The sequence below is a fragment of the Capsicum annuum genome, chromosome 3 (genome assembly GCF_002878395.1).
Source record: "Capsicum annuum cultivar UCD-10X-F1 chromosome 3, UCD10Xv1.1, whole genome shotgun sequence".
NCBI lineage: Eukaryota > Viridiplantae > Streptophyta > Magnoliopsida > Solanales > Solanaceae > Capsicum > Capsicum annuum.
The window spans coordinates 223,522,033-223,531,787 of NC_061113.1; positions in this window are offsets into that span (position 1 = coordinate 223,522,033).

Genomic DNA, 9,755 nt, shown 5'->3' on the forward strand with positions numbered 1-9,755 from the left:
AAAGTTCAATTCTTGCTTTAAATCTTGAAAAAAGCCTGTCATAGAATGCTTAAAAGTATAATCTTCTTGATATCTCAACACCTAAACTTAGGGCTTAAAATTCATGCTTTAAACTCGTGGTAATTCATACCAAAACTTCATTCTCAATAAATCTTAAAATACTTGAACAATATCAAGTTAAGATAGTGCAATCTCATGCATAATATAAATAAGTTAAAACATAAACATAAGTAACTCTTGATATATTCAAAGCATTAAATCTCAAGATAATCATATGCTTCAAGAATATATATACTTATGTATGAACCTTACTTCAAAATAATTAAATAAAATCTTAAAATCATTCAATTTTGGCATAAGGGTGAAAGGATACCCTTGTTTATAACCCCACATACCTTAATAGACTTAACTTGGTGGAGAAACCTTGACCTTTAAAGCCTTGGAGATGATCTTGAAAGATTCTTTGAAATTCTTGGATTAGGGAACTTAAATTCTTGGTTTTTCTTGTAGAGAAGATGATGGAATGGATGAACGTGGGGATGATTAGGGTTTGTTTTTAAGAGGTAATTTGGAGAATATAGGCATATAATGTCCTAACTGAAGCCTTAGGTCGTCTTTTTACGAATTGAGTTGAGGTAGGAAAATACCCAATTGCCCCTCCATCATTTAAACCAAAAATTCATAACTGGAATGAGGATTAAAGTCTCATCGCGATGCTGTCTTATCATGGTGGCTTACTGGTTCTTACGAAAATGATCATAACTTTTTGCTTGCGTATCGAATTAAGGCGAAATTGGTATCGTTGGAAAGATAATTCAATTATCTACAATTTGGTGGGTCTTGAGACAAAAAATTCCACGTATATCAAGAATTTATAAATGTTTAAAGTAGACCCTTGTAAAATCGAATACCAAACTTTGGACAAATCAAAGGCTCTTAGCTCAACTTTATTCTAAGTGATTCCTATGAACATTCTTCACCCCATAAGCACTTCACACACTAGGATAAAGATTATGCCACATGCATCCAAATTATAAATCAAGAACTGAATGAAATCACCTTCATCGCAACGCTATGAAGGACTCATCGCTATACCCACCGCGATGTGCTATTATCGCGGTGAGGTTCTGGAATTAAAATCAAAATGTGCCCCAATCCTCACTAAAAAAAATTCAAAACTTCCCCGAGACATGTTCCTTATACCCCTGAATATGAATTAACTCAAAAACTTATATCTCGGGGTCGGCAAGATCAGTTTAAAAATCCTCGAAGTTAAGAAGCCAAAAATAGGACTAAGTCCCTAACAATTAGTGAAATTTTTAGGTTTTAAGCCTCTTATGCATACACTAGGAGCTGAACTGAGCTAAGTTCATTGCAGGATATTATAAATCTATTGCAACAGATGATTCACCTATCTATAATACGAACAGATGAGTAATATGTTGCAACAAATGAGTCATATGTTGCAACAGATTACTCATCTGTTAGATTCGCATTACATGTTTTATCCATTGTTGTAAAAATAGCGGTAGCAGATACAACCAGATGAGAAATTTAACTAAAATTGATAATTTAACTTACTAAAATCACCTAAGTAACACACACTAAGAACATCAATATTTACCAACAACATCTATATTGTACAAATACAAATAACAAAAAACATCAAAAAATAATAACAAACACCATCAAATCAACAGTTGTTTGTTAGATTTGGTCACAAAGATGTCTCTGGAAAAAAAAAATTCAACTCTCGCTATTTTACAACAATGATCGACAACAAAAACTATAGTAACAATAAAAAATTATATTTCATTACGAAAAGAGAAGAAAAGAAATAACATAAATTAGGGTATTCTTGAGTCCCCATTGTAAATTTAAGAAAAAAATATTGAAATTGGTAACTCATACTAGAGGAGAAGTTAACTCAGGTTCCTCGTTTTCTTCATAACTAAAAATTCCTAATTTTTTACCTGTGAAAATCGAAAAGAAACGATGAAGAACTCAAAGTTGTTGTCACCGAAGAATACTATCACGTCGACTGACGGTTGAAAGTCAAAAATGAATGGGCAAGAACTCAAAATATTTATCGCCAGAGGTTGAAGTTATAGAAGATTGAAGGGAGAAATTTGGAAATTTTTTGGTTGGGAGAAGTTATGGAGAGAAACTATTGAGAGAAAGAGGGGAGAGATGATTAATTTGAAGAGAGAGAGGAGTTTTGTGGGTGTGGGTTGATTTGTATTTTTTAAAAATATTAAAAAATTTTAACAATAATAATTAAGTCCACAATTAACTTAATCAACTTTTCTAATTATGTTTGACCCTTTGAGTTGGTCAATGTCACTAATCTTTCATTCAAGACTTAAATGACATCTTTCCTTCAATTTTCTCAAGAAACTATGGCAAATAATTCTACTTTTGGTACTTCTTCTACCGACATAACTCCTAATACTCATGTTTCGGTTGCTCTAACATATGCAAAATCATTTTTTGATGTTTCAAATATTGAAATATTTGCTAATGAAAACTTTAAAAGATGGCAAGAATAAATATTTTCACTACTTGATATCCATGGTGTTGCATATGCTTTGTCACATACACAACCTGGTGCAGACGTTGATCGCTAAATTTTGGAGTCATGGCAATACATCAATAAGGTATGTCGCCATACTATTTTACAAACAATTTCTGAACTTGAAGCAAAAGTCATCTAGGAAGCTTTAATTAAGAAATTCACGGATAAAGATGTAACCAAATAAAAGTTTGTAGTTGGAAAATTTTACAATTGTCAAATAAGTGATGTGAAAGAAATGAAAATTCAAGTAAATGAATATAAAAAATTGTTAGAAGATTTGAAGGCAGAGGAGATCGCTTTACCAGAAAATTTTCTTGTTGGAGTGTTGATTGAAAAATTGCCCAAATCATGAAATGACTATAAAAATAACTTAAAACATAAGTAGAAAAAATTTACTATTGAGGAAATAATAATTCATATTCAATTGAAGATACCAACAGAAAGGAGCCATTCAAAGCTAAGCAAGTTGCGCTCAAAGCAAATTTAGTACAAGGTCAACACAGAAATAACAGAAGGTATGGTAATAAGTCTCAAGTTTACAAGCCTAATAATCCCAACTTTAAGAAAAGAGAAGGAACTTGTTTTACTTGTGGAAAACCAGGTCATTATGCTGCTCAATGTAGGCACAAAATAAAAAATAACAAAGAAAAGAGAAATCCTCTCAAAGCTAATTTAGCTGAAGGAGATAAAATAATTATAGTTGTTATTCTCAAGTGAATCTGGTGGCACATATAAAAGAATGGGCAGTAGACTCTAGTGCTACTCGACACATTTGTGCAAAGAGAGAAGCATTTGCCTCATATACAATAATAGGAGATGACAGTGAAGTGGCCTACCTTGGAGACCCAAGAACTGGTAAATTCTTGGGAAAGGGTAAAGTGATCCTAAAACTCACTTCGAAAAAAAATTAGCCCTCATGGATGTGCTACATGTTCCTACAATGAGAGCAAACCTAATTTTTGTGGCTTTGCTGGAAAGTGTCTTTTGAATATAATAAGATTATTTTGATGAAAAATAATGTATTTGTTGGAAAATTTTATTATAACCATGGACTTTATATACTTAATATCATCAATAAAAATGCATCAGCCTCTGCTTATATGATTGAGTTTATATCTTTATGGCATGCTAGATTAGGACATATTAATATTAAATGTATAGAGAATATGCAATCACTTGGTTTAATATTTGGTTTATATTCAAGTAATTTTGATAAATGTGGAATATGTACTGAAGCTAAAATTATTAAAAAGTCATGTTTTTCAGTTAATAGAGAAACCGAATTATTGTCTTTAATTTACACTAATTTGGGTGATTTAAAACAAACTATGACTAGAGGTGGTAAAAGATATTATGTGACTTTTATTGATGATTTCTTTAGATTTACTATGTTGTATTTGCTTAGAAATAAAGTTGATGCATTTGATGTTTTTGTGTCTGATAAATCTGAAGTTGAAAATTAACTTAGTAGAAAAATCAAGAGAATTAGATATGATAGAGGTGGAGAATATGCATCTATAAATATTTTTTGTGAAAAAGAAGGTATTATTCATGAAGTAACTCCGTCTTATTCTTCTAAGTCTAATGGTGTAACTGAAAGAAAAAATAGGACATTGAAAGAAATGATGAACTTTATGTTAATTAGCTCTAATGAACCTCATAATTAGTGGGGTGAAGCTATTTTATCTGTATGTCATTTACAAAATAAAATTCCTCATAAAAGAACTAGCAAAACTCCTTATGAATTGTGAAAAGGTTATAAACCTAATTTGAAATATTTAAAGTGTGGGGTTGCCTTGCTAAGGTTCTTCTTCCTGAACCAAAAAAGAGGAAATTAGGTTCTAAAATTGCTGATTGCATGCTTAACATAGTGTTGCATATAGATTTCTTGTATTGAAAAGTGTTGTACTTGATAGTAATACTATAATTGAGACAAATAATGCTGAATTGTTTGAATATATTTTTTTTACTATGTGATAAAATCTCTCATGCACCCGTTGAAAGAGAAAATTAATCTACCTCTAATATTGAGGAACTAAAAAGGAGTAAAAGCCCTAGAAAAGAAAATTTTTATTAAGGAAATGATTGTCAAACTTTTCTTATTGATAATGAACCATCAAATTATTTTAAAGTTGTATCTTCGTCTGATGCTAAATTTTGAAAAGAGACAATAAAAATTGAACTTGATTCAATTATGAAATATAATACATGGGTTTGATTTACCTCGTGGTGCAAAACCAATTGGTTGAAAATGAATTTTTAAAAGAAAACTTAATCCGGATGGATCTATAGATAAATATAAAGCTCGGTTAATACCTAAAGGATTTTCTCAAAAACAAAATAATGATTATTTTGATACATTTGCACCAGTAACAGGAATTTCTTCTATTCAAATATTAATTACTTTGGCATCAATTCATAAACTTTTTATCTATTAAATGGATGTAAAAATGGCTTTCTTAAATAGAGATTTAGAAGAAGAAATTTATATGGTTCAACCTGAAGGATGTGTAATTTCTGGGCAAGAAAATAAAGCTTGTAAATTGATTAAGTCTCTTTATGGTCTTAAACAAGCTCCTAAAAAGTAACATGAGAAATTTGATCAAGTCTTTATAAAATACGGCTTTTTTTTTGTTGAGGTGGATAAATGTACTTATACAAAAGTGGTAGACGATGATTATGTGATAATTTGCTTATATGTTGATAACATGCTTATATTTGGTACATGTTTAAATATTATAGAACGTACCAAATTATTTTTGTCTACTAACTTTGATAGTGAATATGATATTAGGAAGTAAAGTTATAAGGAGTAAAGATCGTATAATGTTGTCACAAGAACATCATATGAAAAGACTTCTTAAGAAGTTTGAATGTTGGGAGGTAACTCCAGTAGCCACTCCTTATGATATTAATTTTAAATTAAAAGGGAATAATGGAGATCCAGGCTCTCATTCTAAGTATGCACAGATAATTGCGAGTCTAATGCATTTAATGAATTTTACTAGACCTGATATAGCCGATGCTGTGTGTAGACTAAGTAGATATACTCATAATCCTAATAATGAGCATTGGTCTGCATTAATGGGACTGATGAAATATTGAGAGGAACCATGAATTATAGTATCTCGTATAGTGAATTTCCTTCTACTTTAGAAGGATATTGTGATGCAAATTAGATCTCTAATTCAGATAAGACAAAATCCACTAGTGGTTATGTGTTCACCCTTGGTGGCGGTGCAGTATCATGGAGATCAGCTAAGCAGACGATCATTCCTAGATTAACTAAGGAATCATATTTTATGGCTCTGGAGTGCTGGTGTAGACACGTAATTTTGTCCCTCTCAAAATTAATTTTTACTCATTTACCCTACCCCACCTAATCCTACACCACCCCTACCCATGTGGCCTACCCCAGCTACCCCCTACCCCCATCTAATCCTACCCACTAACTGATATACTTATATACACAATCTATTTTTTTTCAACATACAACAAGACATACAGACCACACACTCACATCTATCAACTCTCATACATTGCCTACACACTCTTCTATCTCTATTTACAACAATACTCTATATACACACAACAACAATACACACACGGCCATACATACACATAGCACTACTCAGAGCTTCTTCTATATTTTTCATCCAGAGAATAACAAACACACGCCAAATACACACATATTATCATACACAGTAAGCATATGAGGAGAGAAAATCAGTTAAAAGAGGTAGTGGAAAAATCCAAGAGAGACACGAGAGAGAGAAGAGAACAATAAAGAGAAAAACTATAAAAATCTGAGAGTTTGAGCGAGAGAGAACAGACGAACGACGGAGGGGTGACTCTTCCAATGAATCCACATCGAGAAACAACATCGTCGCCTAAAACTTGACCTGTTCGCCATATTTCATCACTGACCAAGCTCATCAAAACTACGGTAAGATGAAAACAACACCGTCTATCCAAAAAAAATACTATGGTTCGACTGTGTTCCACCGAAAATAGCAACAGTCGATTGTTCCCAATGCCAAAACCCTGGTGGAAATAATCAGACTTGGGGAAAAATGGAACTTGGGTCAAAGTCATTGATTTAGGATTCATTATTGAGGCTCGATTTGAGATTTTGGACGCAGTTCTAGTCGAAAGGAACAGTTACACTTGAAAAGCTTAAATTTGAGGTCCATTTCTACTCCCATTCTCTATTGTTATCTCGAATTTTAATTATTGTTGTGAATGTGAATGACTTGTGTGCTTACCATGTTTAGATCTTTATTGTGTGCATATGGTTAGTTGGTGGATTCGGATTTTGAAAAATTGAAAATAAAAAGAGAGAATGGATAACCAAAGAATTAGTTAATCATTGTTTGAAAAACGGAATTGAGGGCGGAAATTGGAAATTGATAAAAATGAATATTGTTGTGCCTTGATTCATCTATTGTTGTATGATTTGAAATGAATATTAATTTTGACAAACCCGATAGTATCATGTTTTAGGCCGAGAATTGATAGGCAAATCTTAGGTTTGGGGTAGGCAAATTGTAGAAATCAATGATTGTTGAGTGACTGAATTGTCGTGTTTGAGATTGTTTTATTTTATCGTACAAAATTGAAAAAAAATGTATTCATTTCACCGCATAATGCCCTGAGGCATCATGTAGTAATTTACCGGGGATGCCCAAAGTATTATGTACGCAGAGAATGTTCATGATCAAGGCCCAAAGCATTGGGTAAAGAGTAGTTTAGGATTAGTGTGGGTTAGTTTAGGCATATATTTCAACATCATTTTATTTGGGTTTGTAATAAATCGTATTGGACCCTATTTTGGGATTTTTAATTGTTTTGGTTGTCTATTTTCTTATTTATGTATATTTGTTGGTTTATACATCCCATAGTATCGTACTAGACGATATACTTCATGAAGCGATAGTGGTCAAATCACGGGATCGAGGGTCGCCTAACACCTTCTCCTCGGTCAATAGAATACCTTAGCCAAAATCTCTATTTGTGGGCCAGTTTTAAAGTGTCAAAATCATTTTGAAAAAAGATTTTCAAAGGTGACTTGTCACCCCATATTTATGTCAAGTGGCGACTCTAATTTTAATTGTTAAAAATCCTTTTTGAAACAAATTTCATCTTTTGTCACTAGATAAATAAAACCCTTTTAAATCTTAAAATCAATCTTCTCGGTGAAAAAAGAATGTGACATCTCTGGCGACTCTGCTGGAAAATTTTCAAAATTAGATCTTTTTTGAGTTGTATCGTCTTAGTATGACACTACAGGTGTATAGATGTCTCATTTGTGTTATCATTTGTGTTATTGTTTTATCATTGTTGAGTGCCTACGTGCTACGTGTTTACAGTTTTTCTCTAATGTGTTATTACTTTATATCTGTCATCATTTGCGTAACTCAAGTCATTTCTTTCGCAACAAGTCTTGTAGTACACATTGTGTACACAACCTCTAGCTGAGTCATCCTTATTTTAGGAGGGGCAGCTTTCGGCTGGTATGAAGTGGGTGGAAATCTATTGCCATCATCAACCATACACTATCCCAAACAGCCTTGTTAGTGGACCCCAGCCTAGGTTAGTCTTTAGATCATGCTTACCTACATCATATTGAGACCAGCGGGACCCACTTGGTCCTTTATAGGAGACTCACCCCTAATACATCCTTACGTGCTAATTGTTGCATTCTTTAGGGTAACAGGGTCATTAAATAGACTGATTTGGTAAAGCATATGCTAGAATTAAAGAAAATTATGTAGGCAAGAAAAAGTTTGAAAAGAAAAGAAAAGAGAGTAAAAAAAAAGTTCCATAGTTTTTTTTAAAGTTCTTTGTGGCTTTTGTCTTTCACAATTCAAAAATTCAAAAAGATCTTCATCTGTTGCACTCATTTCTCAAAAAACAAAAACGCCAAAAATGATTTACCTTTTGTTTTCTTTAGTAAGCATTAAATTTCAAAAAAGATTATTTTTATAAAAGAATAATCCAAGAAAAAAATGGTAGAAGTTTTGTCCATTTCATATAATGAAAATGCTAACATTATTTATCTTTTATAGTTGTTGGTGTCTTTTTATGATGTTTCAAGTTGAAAACTCAAAAAAAAATTGTTGATGTTTTCCATTGTCCGCCTTGGTCATGTCCCTCAAGTCATAGTCTAGTTTATAGTTATTGTTTAATTGTCCAATATGGATGAACTATGCACTTCTGATTCTCTTCTCTCGGGAGTGATATACATAGGCGTCCCTTGGTGGGTTCGAAAATCTTATTTAAAAATATAAGAAAAAAAATTTAACTCTTCGTTTAGAGTAGGTGTTTCATATACATCTTTAAAAGAAAACTACAAAAAAAAATTCCTTTAATAGTTTCAAGATTCATTTTCATATGAAATTCAAAATCAAAAACCCAAAAAGATTTTTCTTTGGTAATTATAGGTTTCATTTTGTACAAGGATTTTATAGATGAAAAAATTCAAAAATATTTTCGTCAATTCTTTTGATAATTTGCTACTTTCTTTTCTTCTTAAAGTTTCAAAAAAAAAGGAGAAAAGGGAAAAGAAAGAGAGTTTTATTTTTCCCTTTTGTGGCAAAACTTTACGAATTACGCACACATGTTTCTCCTCTCCCCGGAGTGAGATACTTAGGTTCCCTTCTTGTACTCGGTGATCTTTTCAAAAAGAAAAAAAAAAGTAAAACAGATTTAAAAAAGTGCCGAACACTAACATATTTGTTACTTCTATATCTTAGTTAGTTTAAGGTGGTTGGTTTGTGGCAGTTTGGCTTGTCCTCCATATTATACCAAGTTCAAGAGAAAGGTAGCTATGGCCAACAAAGAGACTGAGTTTGTTATCACTAATTAGACAAGGAATTCGGAGAGTGAGAATTTAGGACCTAATGAAGTGATCTTGAAATTAAGGTGCCAAATAATAGGTCGAGCGTGGACAAACGAGTTGCCTCCTACCCCATTTTCCATGGATAATTCAAAAAATTCATCGAGCTTACCTCCAGTGTCACATGCACAATTTTCAATTTCTGTTGACACACCACAACATATACTAGGGTTTACTCTGGGGCAATACTATCCCAGCTTTTCCAATATTTATTTCCTAACTCCTCAACACAAAAATACCAAATACTCAACTTCACCTGTAGTTCATGTTTTGCAGCACCAC